The sequence below is a fragment of the Panthera uncia genome, chromosome D2 (assembly GCF_023721935.1).
Source record: "Panthera uncia isolate 11264 chromosome D2, Puncia_PCG_1.0, whole genome shotgun sequence".
In the NCBI taxonomy this organism is placed as follows: Eukaryota; Metazoa; Chordata; class Mammalia; order Carnivora; family Felidae; genus Panthera; species Panthera uncia.
This window is the reverse complement of record NC_064818.1, coordinates 5,505,064-5,532,422: the sequence shown is the minus strand read 5'-3', so window position 1 is coordinate 5,532,422 and position 27,359 is coordinate 5,505,064. Positions and strand designations below refer to the sequence as shown.

Sequence of the window (27,359 nt, the reverse complement as noted above, 5' to 3'; positions counted from 1 at the left end):
CAGATTGGGGAGGTTGAGCATTGATGCTGAGATGTTGAAAAAAAAATAATAAAGTCCCTGAAGTTGGTGCACAGGCAGAAGATAATGAGGATGCAAACTAGGGCAGTGAGCATAAAATGCAGAAGAGGAAATAGAAACGAAAAATACTTTGGGAGTGGATTAGAAATGATGGCAAATGGAAAATGTAGCTGTCAGCATCCCTTAAATTTTATTTGTGTGTCAAAAAATGAATGACATATTGGCTTATTAATTCTACATCCCTCATAATTATAAAGGCTGGTCAAGGATGATGGGTTGCCAAACAAAGTAATTAGCTCTTTGAAATTTCTCATGGTTCGGCTATTATTCTTGGCTGTAACGATTGAAAAGGAAATGTATTTTCATCTGGCTTCATTGTTCAAAATAAGAACTTGCTTAAGTTAGTCTTTATGGGAAAGGAAGTCATGTGCTCCATAATTCAGGAAGCCTGGAAAATATGTAAAACCAAACCTTTATTATTATTCTGATAGTAATATTATATGGAAGAAGTTGAGCCATTCAGCTTAAAACACTGAGCTAGGTTGGTAATAGGCTGTATTTAACAATGCATTTGAGATGTGACACTTGTTCTAAATAAATAGTATTAAGGGAAGGAGAAGAGACCATGAGCCTAGTGTTGAATGCTTTGTGTATACTCTCATTTAACCCTTTCAGTTACCTTATGCGTAAGGTATACATTTTCCATATTTTATAGAGACAGGGCTCAAACAGTTGGAATAATCTGCCTGGTATCACAGTTAGTAAATGGCAGAGCCAGGACTGAAAACTGACTGTTTTATTCTATTCTATTTTCTCTTTCCACAAATCTAAGAACTTTCTTACATTTGGAGAGAAGCTGAGAAAAACAAAAGAGGAAAATCTGGGTCCCATTACTTAGATTTATTGGGACACAACTTTGCATTATTCAGTGTCGTTTCATATAAAATGAAAAATAATTCCAATGAAATTCTTTCCAAGTGGTACTTTCACTCATGAGAGTGGAGGGCGGCTCGTTCTCTTATTAACTTGAATCCTCAGGCATCTCATTATATGCTTCCTAAACTCTAAAGTATGATCTCATCCCCCCAAAGTTTCCCATACCTGTTGTCATTGTTGATACAGGAACAGCCAAACCAGCTATCTTAAAATAACCCCGATATTTCTTTTATTTTTTTCCCTGAGCCTGGGAAGTTCTGTGTGCATCAGCAAAACTAGCAGAAATCTGACCCAGGTGACTCAGTGACTGCGTGAGCTCTCCGTTGGCTGCGGTCTTCTCCCCACAGAGAAAAAGAAAGAACACTTAACATTTACTGTCTTTCTGCCCTGTCCTAGGCACTTAGTACTTAGTGATCTCATTTAATTTTTTACAACAAACCTGTGAGGTACTAACTGCTTTTACAGATGATTCATTGAGATCCAGAGAAGTCAAATGACATCTAATATCACAAGTTCTGATAAGGGACATTTCAGTCAGCATCTGGTGATAAAATCTTTTGTACTTAAAGGATCGAGTATCTTGGTTAACGTAAATGTAGTTATTAGTGACATGTTATCTATTGCTGTAGATCTGTATCTGGGTATAGATCATTGTATATATGGTGAATGTTTTTATATATGCAATTCATTATATTTTATGTAGTATATGTATTAAAATAGAACATATAGTTAAATGACTATAGAACAATGAATAGGAGAGTTTACATTTAAACATAAGCATGAGCTCATCTCTGTTTTGTCAACAAGGGAGAAACAATTACTACACCAGTTTAAATTTCACATGAGATGAGCAGGACCAGTCTGCTGTAATCAGTTACAATGTCAGGGTCTAGTATAGTGCCTGATGCATGCGTACATTGCAAATATCTTTAGATCAACACATCACTGCGATAGGACGGAAAGCCAAGGAAAACTCCAGGTTATCTAGAAACTCACGGATAATTAGAGGAAACCTGGTATTTGGAGGAGAGGACGTTGGGGAAAAATTAAATAATACTGTAGAGTCATATGAATGATCTTTGTGTCCCTGGAATGTCCAGCAAGAAGAACTGAATTAGAGAATGGAAGATTCATGTCAGATATGGAAGGAGTTTCTGTCTGTTACACGCTGTTAACGTTGGGATGAATTACTTATGGAAAGGGTGGAATCTTGGTTAGACATAATAAAATTAGGGAAGGTTATTTTGGGGGGGAGATTATTATTTTTTTTCTAATGTTTGTTCATCTTTGAGAGAGAGAGAGACAGAGTGTGAGTGGGTAAAGGGCAGAGAGAGAGGGAGACACAGAATCCGAAGTAGGCTCCAGGCTCTGAGCTGTCAGCACAGAGCCCGACGCGGGGCTCAAACTCACAAACTGTGAGATCATGACCTGAGCCAAAGTCGGACGCTTAACCGACTGAGCCCCCCTGGCGCCCTGGGGAGAGGTTATTTTAACTGAAACTACTTTCATGAGATTGTAATCACAAGCTCAGTGTGTATGAGGACTGTGTTTATTTTGCTGATTATTGTAACTACAGTGCCTAGAACATTGCCTGGTCCACAATATACTTGATACATAAGTAAATGAATGAATGAAAATAAACTAATGAAATCCTTGATCTCTCAAAATTTCTTTTAGTTCTATAATTGATATGAAAGTGAAAGTTGTTAATTTTTTATTGTTAAGATTGGATTTTGACTAATCTGTTTGGGCCACATGAATTGTATTTAAAATTACTTGTTGAAGGGATGCCTGGGTGGCTCAGTCCATAGACTGTGCCACTCTTGATCTCAAGGTTGTGAGTTCAAGCCCCATGTAAGGCGTAGAGATTACTTAAAATTAAATTGAAAAAGAAAAAAATTGGTCCCCTGTGTGGCTCAGTCAGTTAGGCATCTGACTCCTGATCTCAGCTCAGGTCATGTGGTTTGTGGGAGCCTGCTTCAGATCCTGTGTCTCCCTCTCTCTCTGCCCCTCCCCTGCTCACACTCTCTCTCTCAAAAATAAACAAACATTAACAAAATGGTTAGGATCAAGCATTGCCAGTTACTTTCTATTACCCTCAAATATATTTTACAAACAACGTAGAACATGGCTGAGGAGACAGAACACAATGGAATTGTCTTCTAAGCTCTATCCTTTGCTTAGCTGATTTATCACTTCACTTCTCTTTGCTTTTACTTTTTGTTCCATGGCAATTCTAGTTTTACAAATAACTAACATCTGTAAGATGGAAAGATCAATTAGAGAGATCTATAAAATACTTTGAGCTTCTTGAAGAGAATTCTCTATAAATAGAACTTGGCGAGTAATTAGTCATTTCACTACTATAAATGAAAGTGGTGTGAATAATTTTTTTAAGTTGCTCTTTTTATACTCTGCGTTTACCATAAGGATGTTAAATGTTTTAGGGCCCTTTGGTATGCAAAATACCATAACTGCTTTTTTCTTTGCAATAATTTAATATCCTTACGCAGCATGAGAGACAGAAAAATTTGCTTATAACCGACAAATTGGGACTTAACAAACGAGGAATTTCCAATTCCTTATTAGGTGATTATTTGTAGTTATTCCTAGTTGAATCTACTGCTTTTAAAAAGATACTGAGAAAATTCATGGCTGTATTTGTTAGTTCTGTAGGCCTATGACAATAGATAATTTCAGGAGGTTTTCTAATTTCACGTTACTTTGTAAGCATTGAACTTTGGGAAATCTTTGCACGTGGCATTGGACACCATGGAGCGTGGACTTGTGTTTTCTCCTTGACACATTTTCCCAATTTGGTACTATTCCCTCTTCCTTTCTCTACACAACAGTGGTCAGACCATCACACAGATATTGAGGTAGACCAATCATTAAATGTCTGGGGAAATTTAACTCCGATGTTGAATAGTTTGAGGGCTGTGATTGAAAACGCTGCTTGGTAATGAAACTGATTTTCCACGTTCTTTGTGGGATGCAGGGTGGGGAGAAAGTAGTCTGGTGGAGGGGAGTATTTCTGTGTGACTCTTCCAAGTAGATGGCCTTGTCTAGCCTTTGTTACTGTCCTTGACTCTTTACCGTGTTCACTTACTTTCTTCTTGAGCGAAGCTTTGGGGATAGTGAGGGATGTCTATCAATGAGTATATGTAGAAATCAGGTGAAAATAATACAAATGTGTTTCCTGTGAACAGGATCTGGTCTGAGGTTTCACTTTAATTGATTGATCTCCCAGAAATCATTTTCCTGTCCCGTCTTCAACCAGAGTATTGGAGCGGCAAAAAAAAAAAAAAAAAAAAAAAAAAAAAAACTGGCTGATTTTATTAGAACATTATGTCAGTGTCAATCACAGACGATTCTGGGATGTGTTGTTGCTAAGGTGATGCGTTCTTACTGAAATTACTTATTTAGAACTTGCAGTGCTCCTAAGCCCTGTTGGCTCTTGGATTATTACATCATTCATTAAAAATCAAGGAAAAGGGACACCTGGGTGGCTTAGTTGGTTAAGCTTCTGACTCTTGGTTTTGGCTCAGGTCATGATCGAATGGTTCCTGGGTTCAAGCCTCGCGTTGGGCTCTGTGCTGACAGCTCAGAGCCTGGAGCCAGCTTCAGATTCTGTGTCTCCCTCTCTCTCTGTCCCTCCCCTGTGCATGCTCACTCGCTCGCTCGTGCTCTCTCTCTCAAAAATAATCATTAAAAAATTAAAACGTAAATAATGAAAAACTTAAAACATCAAGGAAAAAAACCCAAATTGTGTCCTGACACTCTTACTTTAAATAATCCTCTTCTTCATGGATGTATCTATATGTTCAAAAGAACGTCTTTATTCTGAGCTGTTTTGTGTAACCAGGTTCACTCAGAAGCTGTCTGTGGTTTGATGATTCCTGTGGATGATACAGCGCCAGCTGCTGGAGGGGTTGGAGGTCACTCGGTTTCTTTTCATCCGGCGATTGCTTTGGAGTTAAAGAAAAATAATAACGATGTTTGGAATCAGAGGCTGAAATTCAGTCTTTCCATCCACATAGCGGAAAAAGGCAGGCGGACCGCATCCATTCCGTACGGGGACCCGGTGTTTGGCAGGGACATCTTCATTTGTTGTCAAGACAGTGACTTTGCCTGCCTCAGCCCCTGTGGGCCCCTGACGAGAGTAACGGGGTCCCTGCATCTGTGATTGTTGTTGTGGAACACAGCAGGTGTGTTTTGTATGTGAGCACCTGCTGTGTCCTCAATGGATCCCCCGTGTATTATCTCGTGAACTTAGAACAGGCATGTTATGGTTTTGCCCACCTCTGCAGACATAGGGCCCGGTGCTCAAAACTGATGGCGTGAACGTCAGCACTGGCTGTCTATTATTTTTGACTGCTTAACTAATTCTCAACGAATTCTTTCCATAATTAGTCATAAAACTAGGGAGGCCCATGGCAATAATCTAACTTAACCCTTTTGCTTTAGAGAGCAGCCAAAGTTCCCGGAGACTCTGACACTCTCAAGGTCATCGACGTGGTGAGGTAATGGCAGAACTGTGACCACGTCCCATCTCTCCTTTTCCTGAATTGGGCAAATCCAAGATGCCTGACATTAGCTCAAGGCATAAGCCTAGAAAATAAACCCCCGTAACACTCAATTATCACTCTCTCATTATTTTCTAATGATGGCTTCCATAGTTCAGAAAGTTTGTCTCCTATTATTTATTTTGTCATTGTATGGAAAACTGATCATCGTCCGGGCAAAATGGTGGTGTAAACCAGGAATGGGCCAATGTTTGCTTAAAGGACCAAGTCGTAAAAATTTTAGGTTTCGTAGGCTTTCTGATCTCTGCCTCAATTACTCACCATTGCGGCCGTGGGACAAAGCCACCATAGACCAAACATGAATGAGAGAACACAGCTGTGTGCCGCTAAACTTTATGGACACCGGAATCTGAATGTTATATCATTTTCATCTGTCACAGGATACTGTTCCTTTTTTCCCCAACCTTTTATTAAACGTAAAAAAGTATCCTTAGTTCCTGTGCCAAACAAACAGGCAAAAAATCAGGCAGCTTACTGGATTTGTGCCGTAGTTTGCTGACCTCTGATCCCAAAGATCCCGGTCAACGTCCATTCCATTCTGCCATTTTTGCTCCTACGCTTCGGGTTCCGCCCGTGTGCCCTCACAAATCTGGATTGTTCGTGTGCGTTTGCAGAAGCTGACTCTAAATGGATCCCAGCAATAAAGGAAGGGCTCTTATTATGCTCAATATACCAACACTGTTCGCTCTTAAGAGTGTTCTGTTGAAAATACTCTTTTCCATCATCGTCACAAATGCTCACACAGAAGCTGCTTTTCACTTTTCAGCTTTTAAAGTGATCTTTTAATCATGTTTAAAAAATTACTTTTTTCAAGAATGCCTGTTTGGAGCCATGCCATTACTGGGTAAAAATAAGCCCATATTTCGTTGATGATAATTTGTCTGCATGTGCCGACGAAACAAAAGGAACTTTTCTGAAAGCTTTGGAAGAGCAGATCCAAGAAATCAACGTGTCAGAATCTTGCATAAACAAAGATGTAATACAAAGCACATCCCATAAAGGATGTGATAATGTGACAAGGAGGGGGAGAGGGTGGGAGCGGAGAGAGAAGAGAGGAGGAGAGCGGGAGGAAAGATGGGAGGTGGAAACACAGTATTAACACAGCTAGAATTTAGAGGAAAAGAATATTTTCATTTTTAAGCGGGCTGTAAATATTAATGTATTTCCCTTGTACCCCCAAATAATGTGATGTACAAAAAATATATACAGTATGCACAGTTTAATCATAAAATAAGGGGCACCTTGGTGGTTCAGCCAGTTGAGCCTCTGATTCTTCATTTCGGCTCAGGTCACGGTCTCAGGGTTCGTGAGATCGAGCTCCACGTGGTGCTGCACTGACAATGCGGAGCCTGCTTGGGATTCTCTCTCTCTCTCTGTGTCTGCCTCTTTCTGCTCTCTCTCTCTCTCTCTCTTTCTCTGTCTCCATATAAATAAACATAAAAAAAGAAATGAAAGTAAATTATCCCATGAGTAATCTTTATGTTGATTGCATGTCAAATGACAATATTTTGGATGTATTGACTTAAGGAAATTATTAAAATAAATTGTATTCTTTTTAAATTTTATTTGAAATGTTACTAGAAAATTGGACAAGTGGTTGGAATTTAGGCTCTATTATATCTGGATTGAACACTGCCGATACAGAGCATCACTAACACTTCTGAGTCCTGTGTGTTTTCCTTTGATTTTCTACAGCCATCATTTCTTTGAGCTTTTTTTAAACAAGTTCCTTGCCTTTTCTTTTAGTTTAAGCATATACATGTATGTCTCTAGATTATGTAGTTCATTAAAAAAAAACATTTAAAAATATCCCATTGTGGGGGCACCTGGCTGACTCAGTTTGTTAAGCGTCTGACTCTTGACTTCAGCTCAGCTCATGATCTCACCGTTTGTGAGACCGAGCCCCGCATCAGGCTCTGCGCTGACCGCCTGGAGCCTGCCTGGGATCCTCTCTCGCCCTCTCTGCCCATCCCCTGCTCACATGTGCACACGTACATGCACGCGCTCTCAAATAAATAAACACTTAAAAAATAGATATCCCTTTGTATTCAGCCCATATTCCCGGGAGCATCACCAACTCTAGGCTGTGCTTTTCTGTGTCTGCTCCTTATTTCTGGCCTCCATGTGTTTTCCTTTTTCTCCCGGCAGCTCAGACATGCTTTCTAAATCTATTTTTTTTTTAATCTAGTCACTTGAAGTTTTCTACACTAGGAGGCGTTTCTCTGTATATTTAGTCTACCTTATTACCAGCATACTGTCCAGTTCTCCAGAATGTTATGTTTTGCCTTCTCTGCAGTACCTTTATAAAGCCGTAGCCGAGGACCGATTTGTGTGAAACAATTTAAATGTGTACCGAGAAAGTATTCGTGAATAAAGTAAGATACAGATGTGTAGCAGACATTATGTGGTCGGAATATTCCACTTGAGATAAGATATAAACGTGTAAGAGATAACTCAACTAGATAATCACACTGTCGTCAAATGATCTGCCCAGACGTTAGGTCTTACGAGTACACGAAGACACCAGAGACGGCACAGGGAAAAGTGAGTTGGGGTGGATTTGGAAGAACGGATGGAAACGAACAGCGTTAGCAAGTAGCAAGGTCTGTTTCACCTAAAAAGAAAAAGGACACAAGCCAGGTTTACTAAATATGAATTGGTTAAAATGCATTAAATGTCAACCTTTACTCATTCAACACAATTACCAGGAATACAAAAGTGTTCTAGGCATTGCAGAGGGACTCGGATTTCTAGAGGTCTTAACTAAAGATCTCTCAAGTAAACAATAGAACCGAAGTCCTGGGGAATCGTACTTAAGATCCTAGAGAAGATAGCCGTCAATGTCCACAGGGCCCTTTGTTCCCTTTGCCCTGAGAGGAGTTATTTCTGTTTGAAAGAGATCTTCGAGCACCCCCAGGCACATGCCTCTCTGGTTAAGTAAAGACAAAGATAGGCTAATATTAACATCCATCTTTAAAGGGGTTCCACTATGAATTGAGCTCTTTCTCCAGGTCCCTGACCTGACGAGGGTGTCATCTCGTGTTTCCCCGCTGTGATACCCTGGCCATTAGCAGTTTGCAAGACGATGATGGCAAACCCACAAGGTGCTGGTGTAAGCCTGCCCAGCTTCGTCATGTTTCCTGTAATTTCAAATGATGCTTCTAAATTTGCGGGAGCAAATATTAGCAGAAGAAGCTTTCAGAATCAACTAGAGACAAATGAGAAGACTCTTTTAGAGTCACTCTGTTCAAACAGGGAGCACCCCCACCAGCAGTGAGCCCCAGTCAATAATATAATTGATTACCTGCTGTCATGGCAGGTAATCCTGAATCCCATGTGGTATAGTGATGTAACTGTGCTGCTTACAGGTTCGTTCGGGTACAAAGAAGTGAGTTCATTGTAAGAAAATATTAAGTGACGTGCGGTTATGGCAAAATGTGAAGGTAACAAGCTGATGACTGGAACTTGGGAAAATTTGGCCTAAGCATATCTTTTAAGGGAGAATTATTTTAAGGACAAGTTGGTTAAACTTTGCTCTCTTCTTTTCAGGGGAAAGTCACTTAGTTTAAGTGGAACATTAGATTTCCCTTCATAGTTTTTTTTTTTTCTTTTTAAGTTATATTCAGTAAGGCAAAAAAAAAAAAAAAAAAAGAAAATTGGAATCAGAGATGAATCCAGGTTCCTCTGTGCAGGTTGAGGGGCTTAAAATTTTAAACAGGTGCAGGGAACCTTCTTTCCTGGGAGAGCATCACTCTGGCACAGGGTTAATTAAGCCCGTGTGAGCTGGTGCATTAAACATGCTGAGGGGAACCAGAGTTAGAAGACTTTGAACCCTTAGGAAGTAACCCCCCAAATCAGCAAGTCAGCTGCAGAACATTCCAGAGAACGGGCAGAAAAGTCTTGAAACAGCAGGTCCGTGCATCTAGTCCCCAAAGTTAAGTGTCATTCTCTAGACAGGTCATACCTACCGGCTGAAAATCGATGGCGATTCTGGGAGTGTTTCTCCCACGTGCACTGGAATTCATATGCAGACGGGAGGACAGGAGCTGAACGTTCATCGAACAGGGATTCTTAGTTTGCCCCTCCACCTTCCAACGTCGTCTGTCTCAGTGATTGGCGCTCCCCCCTCCTCGGCTGTTCACACCCTTGGTTCTGCTCATTCCCCCACCTGCCAGATGCAAGCACAGTTATCCCCTCCACGGCCACCCCACCGCTGCATCCACCGTCCTCTCTCGTGTCTACGGCCGTGAGGGTCTCTTGGCTTCTGTTCTGGCTGCGCTGTCACCCACATCACAGCCCGGTCATGTTTAAAAACTTACTTCAGCTCTTCCTTGATGCTCTTCAGTGACTCATGATCATACTCGGATTAAAACGTAAAACCCTGCGTTTGACCCACAATGCTCTTCCTGAATGCCTCTCTGACCACGTGTCCTACCACGTACTTATTTATGTCTTTACGCCCTGACTCCCCTTCTTTGGAATCCTGATCCCATTCTCCCTCTCCCCTTTCTGGAACATGCTTCCACTGCGTCTCTGCATTGTATGCCTCTCGCTCCACTCAGGTCTCTCTCTGCACAAATGTCACTTTTTTTTTTTTTTTTTTTTTTTTTTTTTTTTTTTTTTTCTGATCACGAAAATAGCAAAACACACACATACAGTCCCCTGGCCCTCTATTATTCTTTCAAAATATTTTAAATACTTATTTATTTCAGAGACAGCATTCACATGGGAGAGGGGAAGGAAGAGAGGGACAGAGCTGAAGTCAGAGGGTCCAAAGTGGGCTCCAAGCTTGTCAGCACAGAGCCCGACGTGGGGCTTGAACTCATGAACCGTGGGATCGTGACCTGAGCCGAAGTCAGATAGTCTACTGAGCCACCCAAGCTCCCCTATTATTATTCTCCATAGCCCTTATCATTACTAAAATTATTTGTTTATATATCTGACCTATACACTTCCCCCAGTTATCAAGATTTAAACAGACCGTGCGTGGACAAACATTTTATAAAACTATTTAAATGTGAGGGATGATTATTGTAGCAGAGTTTGCCACTTTAAGATGCTACTCTAATGACATTTTGAATCAAAAAGGCTTTTTTCATTTAATTAATTGCAAGTCTTCTTTTTCCCTTTACTTTTCACCAGCCTGGAGAGAATTGGTTACTGGCTGTTTAAATAATAGTCTTTAATTTTTATTGCTCCTCATAATATTAATGCCATTTTTTCATGCATGCTTGGTGTCGTAACCTTATAAGACAAGAATGTAAGAAAACGGGGGCGCCTGCGTGGCTCAGTTGGTTAAGCGTCTGACTTCAGCTCAGGTCACGGTCTCACGGCTGGTGAGTTCGAGCCCCGCGTCAGGCTCTGTGCTGACAGCTCAGAGCCTGGAGCCTGCTTTGGATTCTGTGACTCCCTCTCTCTCTCTCTGCCCCTCCCCTGCTCATGCTGTGTCTCTCTCTGTCTCTCAGAAAACAAATAAATGTTAAAAGAAAAAAAAGAATGTAAGAAAATGTTTATTTAACCTTTATATGTCCTTGATACATATTTTCAGGTAGTTTATCAAGTGTATTGGTTTTTCAAATCATGTATGTCTCCTAAGGAAATGGCTATTTATTGGGGATCCTAGAAGTCTGTAACTGCCCTGGGATCTAAACAATGTTACTATTTCGGGGCGCCTGGGTGTCTCAGGTGGTTAGGCGTCTGACTCTTGATTTGGGCTCAGGTAATGACCTCACGGTTCGTGGGATCAAGCGCTATGTCAGTGGGTTGGGGGCCTGCTGGCAGCGCAGAGCCTGCTTGGGATATTCTCCCTCTCCCTCTCTCTCTCTCTCTCCCTCTCCCTCTCCCCCTCCCCCTCTGTGTGTGTGTGTGTCCTTCCCCAACTTGTGCACTCTTGCTCTCCTTCTCTCAAAATGAATAAATAAACATTTTTTAAAATGCTACCATTTCATAAGTGTGTTGCTGATTTACTCTTTTTAAAAGAATACCATACCATTCGGCCCTCATGTATTAGATACATAGATTGTAAAACAAATACAAATCATGCCCCACAGTCTTGGGTGGGCAAGAAATTACACCCCCCTACTTCTCTGTAACTGAACTTTTTCTTCAAGCCCCTCTCCTGCCCTCGCTGCCAATCCTACCCTCTGTCTGCTCTTCCCTGCCATCCCCACCTGAGATTTGAGCCACCTGCCCACCCAAGTTACAACTAAGATAACCATCATCATGGCCGCCGAGAGCTCTTGGCTGTTAATTTTCCATACTGGGAGCACCTAATCCTTTTTGATAGTTAGCCTGGCTCCCATGTGCCCACACATACCACACAGCCATTCTGTGGCCCCCGCAGTACCACCAGGGGCCTGCCAAACACCCTCCCTCTGTGCTCACACGTCCCTCCCACACGCCCCCACCAGGAGATGCCTCGGATCTGATGAGAAACCCTTTTCCCCGTGTGGTTTTGTCCAAGACCTTTGTTCTCTGTCCTGATCCTGGTTCTCTTACCAGTTCTGGAAGTGCTCTACGTTTTCTTGACCACCTAGGGTTTGGAAACACATCAGCAGAGAGAATTGCAGGGAATTTCTATTTTCTGCCCAGCCACATCCCTCTGTCGAGTCGGTGAGCGCAGGGCCAATTCTCTGATGGAATTGGGGTGAGAAGAAACGGTAAATATTGAGAGGAGAAAAACATAGGTTAATAACACAAAATGCTATCCCTCCATAATGGTTTTCAATTTTACACCTTAGTATAAAAATCAAACTGCTCTTGAGCGTTTGCTTTATAAGTGGTCCTTAGATAACCTATACCAGGTTTCTCACTCTCTACCTCCAAACTGAAATAGGCGGTAAGTCTTTAAAGGTCACCGATTTAAAAGAACTTTGGTAACTCTGACATAATCTTGGCCATAATAATCACAATTTTTTTTTCAAAATTTTTGCTTCAGGTTTATTTTTGAGACAGAGAGAGACAGAGCATGAACAGGGGAGGGTCAGAGAGAGAGGGAGACACAGAATCCAAAGCAGGCTCCAGGCTCTGAGCCGTCTGCACAGAGCCTGACGCGGGGCTCGAACTCACGGACCCTGAGATCATGACCTGAGCTGAAGTCGGACACTTAACCGACGGAACCACCCAGGCGCCCCAATAATAATCATAATTTTTATGGCAGTACGTAACTGTCCAATCAGTGACAAAATAAAACACTGAACATAATACTTAGAAGTTGTGGATATAGAATTATCTGCTTCCCTGAATTTCATATGTGGTTTGACTACGAACAAATAATACCTAGTATTAAAAATGGTGTCTTTCACCCAGCCCGAGTGACGTAGCACTTTTAGCTCTATAACTAAGGCAACGCATTTACCTATTTTGTAGCACAGCAGGTGTGCCGTTTGTCAAAGTTCCTGTTTGTCCCCGCAATTTGTGACCGAAGAAGGAGTTCTTTTTTTTTTTTTATTTTTTTTATTTTTTTTATTTTTGGGACAGAGAGAGACAGAGCATGAACGGGGGAGGGGCAGAGAGAGAGGGAGACACAGAATCGGAAACAGGCTCCAGGCTCCGAGCCATCAGCCCAGAGCCTGACGCGGGGCTCGAACTCACGGACCGCGAGATCGTGACCTGGCTGAAGTCGGACGCTTAACCGACTGCGCCACCCAGGCGCCCCATGAAGGAGTTCTTTAAAAAAAGACAACAAGGGCATGTGATCTTGGCCAGTTCCAGGCTGCTACGTAGAATGCACTTGTCTAGAAACCAGTTAAGCTGTGTTTTTGTTCAGTATATCGGCAACAGATGGCTGTCTTGTGTGTTTTCTGTCCTGTTTGTTTCTTAAGGCATCACCCATCTCAGGGCTGCTAAAACCGTGGCGGGACCCTGGGGCAGGGGGTGGGGGGAAGCAGGGGCGAGGAGGGTGACCTTCTAAGTGCCGGGCCGCCATTGTTGCCACAGGTTAGCTGGGACTTTACAGGTGGTTGTAGTTTTAGTGGGTTGGAGTGTAAAGTTTTGACTCAGAAGGCTTGAGACCTAAAGGTCCTCTTATTTTCAGGTGACAGTACTCTGTCACGAATCCGCAGCATCACGCATACCTGGCTTTGGTGAAAGAGCTTTGCACATACTGTCCATTTTACTGTATCTTTTGACTTCGCTGAAGCATAGGACTTACCAACCAGTTGGTTCTCTGTGCATCCTGCTACCGATGTGTGGCTTCCAAATGACCTGACGCTATTTGACTAATTCCACGTTATAGTAAGTTTTTACAGCAGTGCTCGTGCCTCAACGGACTCTCATGGGCCATAATTTGGCCACCAGGCAAAGCAGTTGCTAATTACGCGTTTCTCCAGATTTCCCATCACCAACCAATAGCTCTTGGCCTCGAGAAAACATCAGTGACTTCACAGGATTATCTAGTTGTTGACCGACAGCAACCGATGTTCACGTTTAGTATTTTCACCGACAGGGTTTGTTCTGTCACTTTTGTGTTTGTTCTAACGATACGAGGCAACTCACCAACTACATAAATCAGTCTCCCCAGATTCCTCACACCCCTACCCTTGGTCCCTTTCTCTTTCTCAAATTTGAACTAAGAGCACAGTGCTCACAATCAGGTGGTGATGGACAGAGGAGATTGGGGACAAGGGCACTATTAGCAATGGCCTAATGTGTAAGCACAGGGAGAGAAAACTGGAAGGAGCCAGAGATCGAGAATCTGAAACTGGAGCAAATAAGACTGACCTCAATCGATGGCCGCTTTTACGTTCTCAAATGATACAAAAATGATTGATTTCCTTTGGCGAAAGTTATTCCAGTTAGCTTGAGTAGATTTTTGTTTCTTGCAACTGAAAGAACCTTAATCAGAAGAGTTGGTAGCTTGAGTCTGTTCAAAGTGATTATGTTTTTAGTACTTATTTATTTTGAGACAGAGGGAAAGAGAGAGAATGCCAACAGACTTCATAACTGTCGGCATAGATCTCGACACGGGGCTCAAACTCCTGAATCATGAGATCGTGACCTGAGCCAAAATCAAGAGTCAGATGCCCAACTGACTGAGCCACCCAGACATCCCTGTTAAAACGTATTTTTAAATGCATTTAGCACATAAAAATTTGTCCCTTTCAGTAAAAGTAATAGTCGTTGTGATTTGTCTTTGGCAAGCAGTTTAAGTTTTTCAAAATGCATTTATATGATATGTTGTAGCCACAGAAGACAGAGTAAGTGCTATTCCCACACTTGATAGATAAAAAAAAAAAAAAATTCTTAATTTGATATATAAGAAATTATCCTAGTTTAGATAAGAGTCTCTGCGTATGGTCTCAACTCAAGTTCATGGTCAGCGTTGAATGATTTTTGTATCGGAAGCTTGAAATTAACCATCGTGGGAGTATTTATGCCATGAAAATCAGCAAATATGGCAACTCACAGCCTTTTTTAAGCCAGTTGTACAACGTTTACCAGCATAGCACTGCCTCTAGCAAACTGAATATTTTATCTAATCATGTACTATATACTTTGGAGCCGTGTGTATCCATACATCTTTAAAGAAAGGCTGAAAACCCTTAATTTATCCTTAATTGGAACTTTTCAGTTCTTTACCAGGATAACTTCCAGCTGTGGGTGAAGACCTCTATAGCGTTGCTGGAGAACTATCTCAGAATACTTGCTCTGCCTTCAAATTAGAAGTATAAAAGGGCCGTCAGTATTAGCTAGCTTAACCCTATTATTTCACAGATGAGGGGTGAGGGAACAGAGAGGAAGAAACGGGCAGTGGTCTCTCCAAGGTCATAAAGGTCCAGGAGGGGAAGATCCTAATTCAAACTCAGATCTCCTTCCCTATATCTCAGTCCTGGGTAAAATCCAGGCTTGGGAGACCAAGGACATCCCAGCAGGCTTATACCGCCCCGTATGGATTGACCAAAAAAGAGACCCTTGGAAGGAATCACCAATGCCCAATGAAGGTTGTAAACTGCGCCGGTCATTTGCTCATCAATGTGTGTGAGCATAGCGATGTTTCTAAAAATTAAAATATACAATCAATAAGCCTGCAAGCTCAGTTTCAAAACCTAATTGTTAATTAAATACAGAGTATTTTGCATAATGAGAAACTGTCAATATTTATGGTGGGGAAAAAATAAAACTGAAAAGCGCTTCCGCCCTTCCCAATAAAATCATGGTCACGATTATCTGATAAAGCAGCCAAAAGGGAGAAGGAGCCATTTTGTTTATTTAATTTTTATAACTAGTGAAGGAATGAATGTCTAATTTGATCTAAGGAACGCTGGTGATCTATATTACAAGTTGATGCTTGATTTAAAATGGAAACCACTTCAGAATAAAACTTGGCTTGGTCTGTTGCTGACTTTGTTATACATAGGTCTCCTACAAATCAGCATCATGTAGACAACAGGCAAGAAAGCGGTTACCTGATTTTTTTGGTCAGTGTTTCTTCCTCTGATCGATGGGCCTTTTATTTGAATACGAATTATCACAGAAGACCAGTAAGTTTTCCTTGGTAGGGTCTGGGGGCTGTTTTGGAAACTTTGCAGCTTGAATGTCAATGTGCTTAGTCAATCCGCTGTAGTTAGGCCAAGTCCAAGCCCATTTCTAAATGGCACAAATTAGCGTGCTGACGCGATGAGCCGTATCTTGGGGAGGCAGTTGGGTTGTGGGTTGTTGTTACTATATCACACTTAAACGCCCTCCTCCCCCCTCCTTCTCCCTCACGACGTGTCATCTCTGTTTCCTACTAACACAGATTGCCAAGTTAGGATTAGCTTACTTTTTAGCTGATTTTACCCAGCCCAAATGTCTTGATTAAACGGCCAGTGGCAGCCTATCGGGGAACCTCTCAACCTAACTTCTCTTGGTTGCACCTCTTTACTGGCCAGTTCTCTTCATGTAAATTAAAAAAAAGATGGATAAATAAAATGAATAAAAATACTTAAAATCAATACCTGCGTCTCCTCCCTTGCTTTATTTACCTTCCTTACTAGAGACAATCCGTGGATTCTCTTCATCGGCACGCCCTATAGCAGTGGTTCCCAAAGGGTGGTCCCTGAGGAGCATCACCATCCACCCGACAATTTGTTAGAAATGGAAAGTTTTGAGCTCCCTGCCAAACCTACTGAGTCGGAGATTCTGGGAGCGAAGCAAGCAGTCCCTTTGTCTTAACAAACCTGCTGGTCCTTTCTGACGGATACTCAAATTTCAGAAGCGCGGTCCCGAGAGAAACACGTTGTAGGATTTTGCTCAGAATATAGGAGCTGTTTTGTTTTTTCACTCTCTCGGTGGAGTGGGAATCATTTATTCTGATAGCACATAATGGACATATTTTTACTACTCTATGAAGTATTTTACTCTGGGCGAGAGCATTCTGCGTCTGATAACCCCCGCTCTTTGCCCCCATTTCAGGACCACTTTGCTAAACAGGGCGAAGAGGGAGAGTATCTCTAGGTAAGAAGAAGCTGAGGTAGACAGAAAGCTTGGGAGGGAGCTGTTGAGACAGAAGTTCAAAGTGAACAGAGGCCCCTGCGTGGCTCAGTCCCCTGAGCGTTGGACTTCAGCTCAGGTCATGATCTCAAGGTTCAGGAGTTCAGCCCCACGTTGGGCCCTCTGCTGGCAGTACAGAGCCTGGAGTCTGCTTCGGATCCTCTGTCCCCCACTCTCTCTCTCTCTCTCTCTCTCTCTCTCTCTCTCTGCTCCTCCCCCAGTCGCGTTCTCTGTCAAAGACGAAAATGAAAGAGTTCCAGGTAAGCAGCCCCAGTCCACACTGCCAGCCACCTCCCCACAAGGCGGATCCTTCATCATTCCAGTCACCGTTCACCCACCTTGCAACGTGTTCGAGGACCGCATGAGGTAGGGTAATCTGGAAAGAGTATACGGGACATCTTGGTGCTAATTGTGTAACTGCTTCTGTAAGGTTCGAGTTGTTTCATCACTACGAGGTTGGAGCTTCCAATGGCCTACGGACGGTTCACTGACCAAGGCTGGCTGTCCTCCTCGCTTCTCCGTAGGTCTTCCCTCATGAATTCCGTGTCCTTGCTTCTCCACCTCCTGGCAGCCTATAAGTGCCCGACTCCCTGGCATGGCCCTGCAAGGGCACCTCACCCTGTCGCCCCTGCTTTGTCCATCAGTGGTTGAGCAGCTGTGGGAAAGAACGTGGGATTCGGAACGTGTTCTTCCGCTTTCTTTAGAAACTTCTTGGCCAGACCTCTCAAACATACCCCCCCGTACCTGAGCGATCATCCCAGGGCACCACCGCTGCCCCGAGCCCCTGGCATGCCATTCTGATTTCTGCCCTCACGCCTCCACCTGGACGGCCCCCTGCTTTTTTCAGATCCCAGGCGAGAGGCTCTTGCTTCATTTTGCTTGTCAGCACCAACTGGGCCTCCCTGAGGAGCCGTCTTCACACCCACGGCACCGTGAGTCTGTGCCACTTCTGGGAAAGGTTTTATGCTCTACTGTGTCATCTCCGAAATGAATGGGAGGGTCTTTAAATTAAAGTCAGGGACCGTTTGTTAAGCTTTTGATCTTGTAGAGGCTGCCGTGTGACTGACTCTACCCGGTGTATTAACAAGGGCCTGCTTTTTGATGAACATTTCGGTGCTTTCTACAGCATCCGAGCTAATTATTATCTATTAGGTCTGCTCCATCCAAAAAGTAAATTTGTTGAAATAAACATGATGACGTGTGGTTAACTCTTTCTCTTTAGGTGCCTAATCCATTCTTGGAACCTCTATGGTGTTTAAGAAAGAGTAGGAATATCTTTTCTTATAAAAAATATCATAAAAATTATGGGTGCTATCAAGCCTTGGAAAAGTACAGGAAAGTAGAAAGAAAATGAGCAATGTTGGCCAAAGATAACCTTATTAGCATGTCTCATTTTCCATTATATTCCTGTGAACGGGCCTGAAAATTCCTGTCGTGTCTTTTTCACACAAACTTATCTCAAGAATTATTTTTCATTTTCAAAAGAAACATTAACAAATTCAATGCTAGATAGGCAGAATTGTTTTTTTTGAAGAAAAAGAAAAAACAGGATGTCCGGACATAGCAAAAATGTGCATCTTAAGGAATCTTTGTATTTTACCAAGCAGACTGCACAAATCAGAACATAGGTGAGTCATTTTTTTCAAGAAGGGAAAGAAATGCAGAATGAATCCAATTTTAAATGGCTTGTGTCTCACACGCCAATTCACATCAAACAAAACTTTGAAGCATCTGAATAGAGCGGTTTCTGTTATGAGAAAGCTGTTTTCTTTCTCTTGGTTATCAGTAATTAGGCAAGCTTTTGAATGAGGTTAACTTAGTTGAAAAGGCAACCATCAAGGCAATAGAAAAATTAAAATGTAAAAAGTAAAAAAAAAAAAAAAAAGTAAATTTGATAAGGATCAAAAAGAAAAGGATTTGAAATCAAAGATTGTGAAATTAAAAAAAAAAAAATGTAGAGATTGCAAATATGCTTTCAACTGGTCTAGTTCACAGAGGGCAGGGTACCGAGTGACCAAGGCTGATGCTGTGGTTTCTTTAGGGGGGAATGAAGAATTCTAGAACACGGTAGAAAACAACATCTATGCCCAAGATTGAGCCCTGGGGGGCGGGGGGGAGGGGCAGACCACTCTAAACTGGTTGGATGTTAGAATTATTCAGGGAGCTTTTAAGACCCACCAACGCCAGGGCTCCACCCACAGGGGATCATCTTTAATTGTTCAGAGCTGAATGCCAGGGAGAAGTAATATTTAAATCCCCTTTGCTGATGGGAACCAGTAGCCCAGTTAGAGACCCACTGATGTGTTTGTAAGTTTCACCCGTGTTTCTCCCATCCAGAAGCAAATTAAACTTCCTTTTGAGTTAGTCAAGTGTCTAAAAAGATTCTGCTTCAGTGTCTTCATTTTTGAAATGGGGATGCTAAATATTAGGGTAGATAACTTGCCTAGTAGTGAACATCTAGTTAGCATCAAAGCTGGGGCTGAGACTCAGGGCTTCCTGTAACTCAGCACCCATTCTCCCATCCCACACTGCATTATGTCCCTCGGAATCTATGTGATGCTTTTTGTGGAAGAATGAAAACTGCTTCAGAGAATGAGGTGTCTGCCCCAGACATCTAAAATGCCAAATATAACTTTGACGGTTGAGGACAAAGAAGGCATATTTTCTTACTTCCTGTGATCAGGGCAAAATAGACCCCTCCTAAGTATTTATTTGCAGCCTGTATAATGCAATTAGCTGACCACAGTTGAAAATAAAATGATTAATATATGATGCACGGCCCTGGACACTTACACAGATCTGACAGAGAGCTGGTTTGATGTTTAAATTAACTGGCTGTTCTGGAGGACAAGCAAGGTGATCAATGTCTGGAAACTCTACCATACCTGCCTGAGGCTTGGTGTTGTAACCTCTTAAACCTAATTGTCGTTTGGCATCCCAAACCGTGGAAAGGATGGCTTGTCCCCTTCGTCGTTTTCTGTGATACCTCACTTTCGGGTCACAGTGAGAGAAAAGAGAAGAAGAATATAATTAATTGACCTGATCGTTTTCAGCCATTTAATAATTTTTAAATTTAAAACAGTTCAGCTTCTGTCTCCTCTTTAATTAGGTTTCTGGTGTTGCAGAAATATCTGCACGTATCAGCTTTTCTGACTTAGATAAAACTAATTATCTCTGTATTCTAGCAATTGTTTGTGTGTTTTTCTTTCACAGCCACCCCATCACATAGATTTTATGTATATACATCTATAAGTGTAAGCAAATGTTCCTTTAGTTTATTAAAATTGAAAGCCTAGACAGTACAGATTGATTTAATGTTACACTACAGAGATAATTAGTTTTATCCATTTTGGGTTGCCTTTATTTGTACAGTATAATTGAATCTGAAATGTGATTGTTTACTAAGAGTGTTAACTTTAACTCATTTCTTCTGTTTGTGTTCTTTTAAATACCATATTCATAATATAGCAATTTACTCACTTAACTGTTAGAATTGAAGTTTGTCTGGTTCTTCCAGTGTGAAAAAGGGCTGTGTCCATAATTATGCTCCCCGGTCTACATGGGGCCAGCTGGGTCCATGCACATAAAGGGTGGGTGAACGTGTCCGCTAAAAATAGAGTCTCCATTTGAATGTGAAGTTAGTTGTGGGCAGTTACAAGAGGCACATGCTAGAATCCTTTAAATGACTTAAAATTGTCATTCAAGCAAGGGATTTCATTCATCTTTGCTAGGTTAGTGTTAAAAGCTGGTATGTTTCTGTGAACCATTTGGAGCTGCACAGACTGACCTTAATTATTTTGAGATTTGTCCTACTTCTTGGACACTGGACACCTCACATAGCCAAGCCACTTTACCTATTCTAATGAGTTCCTTTTAAGGACCCTATGTATTGCTGTATGACACTAATTATCATGACTGTATATTGATAGTAAGGAAAAGGTTGATGGTCTACACTTCCATCGGAGGGTCAAAACATCACAGTTCTAGAAGGATAAAAGGATTTGTTAACTTACTTCCAACTTATCCAACCGAGTAAGTAATTTTTGGCTGGTTGTTCATTATCATCTGAAATCTTAACAGCTCCCTGTCTGTGACGCTTGTATAATTTCATAAAATCAATGCAAATTATTTCAGGCATGTAACAAAAGCCTTAACTAGTGTTCATTTATTCCTAACATTTTTTTCTGTGGCCCTCACCGGGATTGGCTTTACTTCTGTGAAGTCCCACTTTTGTTGAGAATCTGTTGTGCGTTTTCTCAGTTACGGAACCAAATGATCTTTTTGCTACCTGGCTCAAAGAGTAGGGACCAAGAGTTCTCTCTGCCATAACTCTGGGTAGTCATTAAATGTGTCAGGCTGTGATACTGTGGTGCGTACAAATTGGACATAGTGTTAGATTCTCTGGAGAGGACGCTGTGATCATGTTCCTTAAAACGTGTCTAGAAGCCAATGATTTGTCTAGAATGTTATGTTGTGATCTCATTAGTTTTTAGATAGTCAACTTCTGGGGCCCCTGGATGGCTCTGTCGGTTGATCGTCCATCTCTTGATTTCAATTCAAGTAGTGATCCCAGGGTCATGGGATCAAGCCCCGTATCACCTCCATGCTCAGCGCAAAGCCCGCTTGAGGTTCTCTCTCTCCGTCTGCCTGTCCCCCACTGGCGTGTGTTCTCTTTCTCTCTCTAAAATAAAATAAAGTAAAGTAAAGTAAAGTAAAGTAAAGTAAAATAAAATAACTCTTGTAAAGTAGACAACTTCCGAATGTGAATGCATCATAGAACCACTACACTTCGTTCGTGTTACTGGGAAGCATTTATTTACATTCACATCAATGGAGACTCTATTAACAGTTCAATCAAGTCAAGTGAAAATCTCCAAGATACTGAGTAAGAGACTGCCTTTATGCTGGCTAAAAGCACAATACCAAATTGCCAAAGGTGGAGTGCCCACCAATGTGTACTGATACAGTGTCTCCAGGTATGGCATTTGGTCAAGTTAGTTCCCTGTTCATTGCAATAAATTTAGATAGATAGATTGACTGTATTAAATACATACATTATACCTGCAGTATATACTAGCTGTGTAAGGGAAACTTCACATTTAGAATACTTTAGCTTTTAGATTTGCAAGCAATCATGATGATTGCTTGAATCTATATTTCTCTTTACTTTTGCTGATACAGTGGTTTTGTGGGGGTTCTCATATTAAAGGGCTAATGCAGACAGCTGAATGAGCAGACTGTTTCTTGGATCCTGTGTTCATGGATCAATATCAGATTGTTTATGCTGTTCTTTTGGACTCCCTTGCCAAAGAAAGCTGTGATTACAATTCAGAGGTTTAAAATAAATTATAAGAAGGGAATAGGAAAAGCAATAAAGTAAATAGATAATGGTCAAATAAAATCCGTGAAGTTTGTCATTTGGTTTAAAATTCTGATATTGTATTATAATGCTTAATATTGTTTGTATTGATTACTCATGGTTTCCATTCCACATGCATAAAAAGGGGAATGAGGCTTTATTTTCAGAAAAAAGATTGCATTAAGCCTCCCCTTTTTTTTGAAGAACCATTTAATCTTCAAACATCTTGCTCAGAAATGCCATTTAACTGACAGCCAGTTCCCCCATAGCTCATTTTAGCTTGTATTTTTAAATCTTTTTTTTTTTTTTTTTTGCTTTATAAATCTACAATGTAAGGTAGTTCTTATTAACTTGTTTTCATATAACCAGCTTATGTAACCCTTCTGTTGATAATGATATCCTGCTGAAATTCCCGTGGCTTCAGCTCATTCCACACCCCCTGAGACGCTCTGGCCTCCTGACCCCTGTCAACTCAGAATCATCATTAGTAATCACAGAGTGGCTTTAGGTGACAAAGGAGACACCTTGACTTTGAAACCCTTGATGTGACAGATTGGACCGCCAGAGAGTCATGTTTCCATGTGAGCACAGAGCATTTTCCCCCGTTGGACCGTTGTGGGACGTGCCCCCTAAGTCTTTCCAGGAGACGCTCTTGGAACAGACCGGGTGGAAGTGGAAAGAGAGAGGAAGAGAACGTGGGGGGTCTGTACCAGGCAGACCCCACCAGCAGCAGAAGCATCTGCAGGGCTCAGTGTCCTCAGGTGCCCAGGCGCTCCACGTGCGTCCGTCAGCCGTCTTATCAAGGAGATCGGTTTTCCGCTTGTTCTTCGTTGCTCTGCAATGTTTTGCTCCACGGTCACATTTTCACTTGCAGCCCCGAGGAGCCGTGGTAACTGCAGACCGCACTGAAGCGATCTGGTGGGGAAGCGTTTCACGTTCCCATGGTTTTTCCGACTTCACGTCGTGTGGAACGGACAGGAGACGGACCGCCAGTCCTTGCTTTCGGTGTGGCCTTGAGCAAAGCCATGCAGCCATCTGGGGGCTCTGCTTGGGCTCATTTCCACATTTATATTACAAGGATGTTAGATTGCATGATTACCCATGACCTTGCAAACACTGATATTTCTGTGATTCGCCCTGTCGTGGACGACAGAATGGGACTTTGGGGAAGATCGTCTCAGTTGATGTCACACATTCGCCGTCACCTCCCCTCACGGTAGGGACGCAGCTCGTGTTAACATCTGTCGTTCTTAATCCCTGAGTCTAATACTCACTGCCATGCTGCGTGGCCTCTTCTGGGGTCTGGGTGAACCTCAGCGAAGTTGGAAATTTGCCCTTCAGGGTTAGGTAACAGGGCTTTGAACTTGGCCCTGCCCTGCTTGCCAGCTTTCCTGGTAACGCCAAGAGATGTGGCATCCACGTTACGGTGATGAACGCGTCGCAGCGATGCCCTAACACCATCTGTGAAACAGCACAGGGTTGGGAAGCCGTGAATGCTGGAACTAGCGAGATGACCTCAGTAGGTGACACTTCTGCTTCTGCCGTTGATCAGTAGAAGTCGCGTCAATGCAAATGGTCAACAGCATCTTAATCGGCACAGAGTCACCGTTCATCAACAATATGGGGAGCACGTTTGAAAACTAATGTTCGGCGGCGTGCAGGTAGCTGACTAAACTAGTTGCGGGAGGTCTCGGGGACCACGGAAGCCCCATCTGTTGCGAGAAGAACCACCTGGAAAACCCACACCCGGGCTCCAGGCTTACTTCCCAGTGCCCCAGCGCGGCGAGGACAGGACCACGCGCAAGGGTCAGGAAGGAAGCAGCTAACGCAGGGATAGGCCTGGAAATGGTCCTTGAGAGCAGCGTTGGGAGAACGAGGAAGTTTAGCCCAGACAGGAAGAGGCCGCGGGGACTAGAGAGAGATCCCCACATGATCTGTACTGTAAGTCCAGGCGCCTCTTTCCCATCCATTCCCTAACCGTCTTTGTAACCATTGTTCTAGATTATGAATGGGGATGGTTTACCTACATCATGTGTTCCTCACATCACACAACTGAAACATTCTTTATATATATATTGTATATATATTTATATATAATATATATATATTTTTTATAATTATTTTTGAAAGACTGTGCACACAAGCTGGAGATGGGGAGGACAGAGAATGAAGGAGAGAGAGAGAGAGAGAGAGAGAGAGAGAGTATCCCAAACAGGCTTCATGCTGTCAGCACAGAGCCTGACACAAGGCTTGACCCCACAAACCATGGGATCATGACCCAACCTGAAGTCAGAGGCTTAACAGACTGAACTACTCAGCTGCCCCCAACTGAAACATTCTTTTTTTTTTTTTTTTTCTGTAATGTTTATTTATTTTTGAGACAGAGGCAGAGCGTGAGCAGGGGAAGGGAAGAGAGAGAGGGAGACACAGAGTCCGAAGCAGGCTCCAGGCTCTGAGCTGTCAGCACAGAGCCCAGAGCGGGGCTCAGACCCACAAACTGTGAGATCATGACCTGAGCCGAGGTCGGACGCTTCACCAACTGAGCCACCCAGGCACACCTCCCCCACAACTGAAACATTCTTAAAAATGTTAGGCATGCAGTCAACATTTTGCAAACTTCTTAAAAACAATCTTGCTTAAATTTGTATTTCCATCTTAGTGATGCTCCATTTTGATGTGTTTTCTATTGGCGGATACTCATCACGTTTCCCGGACACCTTTGCCCTTGGTCTGTCTATAAATGGGTCACAATACACTGAAGTTCACCATAAAAACTCCATTGAAAGGAACATTGTATTCAATCTGTTTAAAATACAAATGCCATCCTCCTCCCCTTCACAAATGAGCTGCTTTGGTGGATAAAGATCAAATCCAACAATTTTCTGGAAACCAAACCCCACCTGCATTTTAATTGATTTTCTTTTATTCTCGTTGTTACAGTTAGGCAGTGGGTTATAGTATCATGGACTGTTGTTAGTATGTGTATGAATGTGTCCCCGTGGGAACTGGTGAGTGATGAACAGTTGTGTGAGAAGTGCTTCACAGCTCTGTTCATACCGAACCCTTTTCCTATAGAGGGGGTCTTCCTTGGTGAATGTCCTTTCCTGGAATGCCCTCAATCAGAACATACAGAGGAGTTCTCGATGTTAGCGCAGTTACAATAACAAGTAAGTTTAAACAAAAGCACAAGAGCAAAATAATTCATTTGAGTCCTTTTGTTACATTGTTGCGAAAATGAAAACCTGTGTAACAAGTTCTTTCATAGGAGGTTATATTAAATTGTGATTAGGTTTATCATTTTCCCAGTGCATGTTCAAATGAGTTTCTTTACAGCTAGATTTTACAATATTCTTAACATGTCACAGATGCATACCACATGATCCACAAGAAGTCAATGAATGGTTGTAAGAAAAAGTGACGTGACTTTATACTGGTATTTAACCTCCCAAATCAACACGAGATTTCACCGTCCCTTTCCTTTATATGAAACAGAGGTTTTGTTTTTTGGTTTTGTTTTGTGTCAGTTTTAAATTAGCACGGCAGTCAGCCTTGGCTTCATGTGTCTCATTTACCTTAATAGAAATGGTATAATGACGCGTCTGTATTGTCAGAAACTCAATGGTTAAAGTATTCTTTTCTGTGCTCTCTGATTTACAGCCATATATATATATTTTTTCCTTTAGACCTTCACTGGTATATTTCACAACTGCTATTTGAGAAGTAATTCTGCCAAATTAGTTGTGTGTTTATTTTATTTTACTTTATTATTTTTTAATTTGTTGTTTTTTTTTTTTAATTTTTTTTTTTCAACGTTTATTTATTTTTGGGACAGAGAGAGACAGAGCATGAACGGGGGAGGGGCAGAGAGAGAGGGAGACACAGAATCGGAAACAGGCTCCAGGCTCCGAGCCATCAGCCCAGAGCCTGACGCGGGGCTCGAACTCACGGACCGTTTAATTTGTTTTTTAATAAAATTAATATTTACTCTTGAGAGAGAGACAGGAAGAGAGACGGAGCATGAGCAGGGGAGGGGCAGAGAGAGAGAGAGAGAGAGGGAGACACAGAATCCGAAGCAGGCTCCAGGCTCCGAGCTGTCACCACAGAGCCCAAAGTGGGACTTGAACCCATGAATCGCGAGATCATTACCTGAGCCGAAGTCAGAAGCTTACCTGACTGAGCCACCCAGGTGCCCCTGTGTGTTTATTTTAAAATATAGCTTATTCATATGCTGTGCCTTCAAGACATAGTAATTGACTCCAGTGGTATAAATTCCATGAAAATGTAGAAATTAGTATAAACATTTGTATATGTGTGTATGCTATGCTCATAAGCACGCCAAATAGCATTTCTTTAATCTGTTTTCTGAGCGACTGAGCAGTCTTTATGGAAGGCAGCTCCAAAATAGACGAGCAGCTACTGAAACATTCTTTTTCAGTTTGAATGATATTTAACAACTAAACTGATTCATATTAATTTTTGCTATAGTGTACCCTCTTCTGTGCCTAGTCCTTTTAATTCTGGATGTTACATGGGCTCAAAGCTTGCTTAAAGTATGAAAATAGAATTGGTCATCGCTGAAATTAGGATGACCCCATGTATGCTACAAATGCTTTATGTTGGAATAACTAAAACCAATGTTCTTTAAGTTCAGTTTATCTCCCCTTTAAAAACTTTGATGGTTTTGTGGCACCCGGGTGGCTCAGTCGGTTGAGCATCCGACTTCTACTCAGGTCATGGTCTCACAATTTGTGAGTTCAAGCCCCACGTCAGGCTCTCTGCTGTCAGCCTGGAGCCTTCCTCAGATCTTTAGTCCCCCCGTCTCTCTGCCCCTCTACGCTCATTCTTTCCCTCTTTCAAAATAAATAAACTTAAAAAAAAATTTACGATGGCTTTCTAGGCCCTTTGTACTCCCTAAACCTGTAAGGTTTTCTGTGTACAGAGAATACATTTTATATGCTAAACTTATACTTTGGGTGTTTGAACAGAAA

At 42.1% G+C, this 27,359-nt stretch overlaps 1 protein-coding gene and 1 long non-coding RNA gene across 4 annotated transcripts in view; both read left to right on the top strand.

Annotated features, from left to right (window-relative positions):
• The window catches only part of PRKG1 (protein kinase cGMP-dependent 1), a 1,263,577-nt gene that overhangs the window by 510,886 nt on the left and 725,332 nt on the right, over positions 1 to 27,359 (top strand). The gene's annotated exons all lie outside the window — the stretch shown is intronic.
• LOC125933197 (uncharacterized) lies at positions 12,696 to 14,648 on the top strand. Its single transcript, XR_007460890.1, has 2 exons — positions 12,696 to 12,956; positions 13,191 to 14,648. It is a non-coding gene; the product is annotated as an uncharacterized LOC125933197 (long non-coding RNA).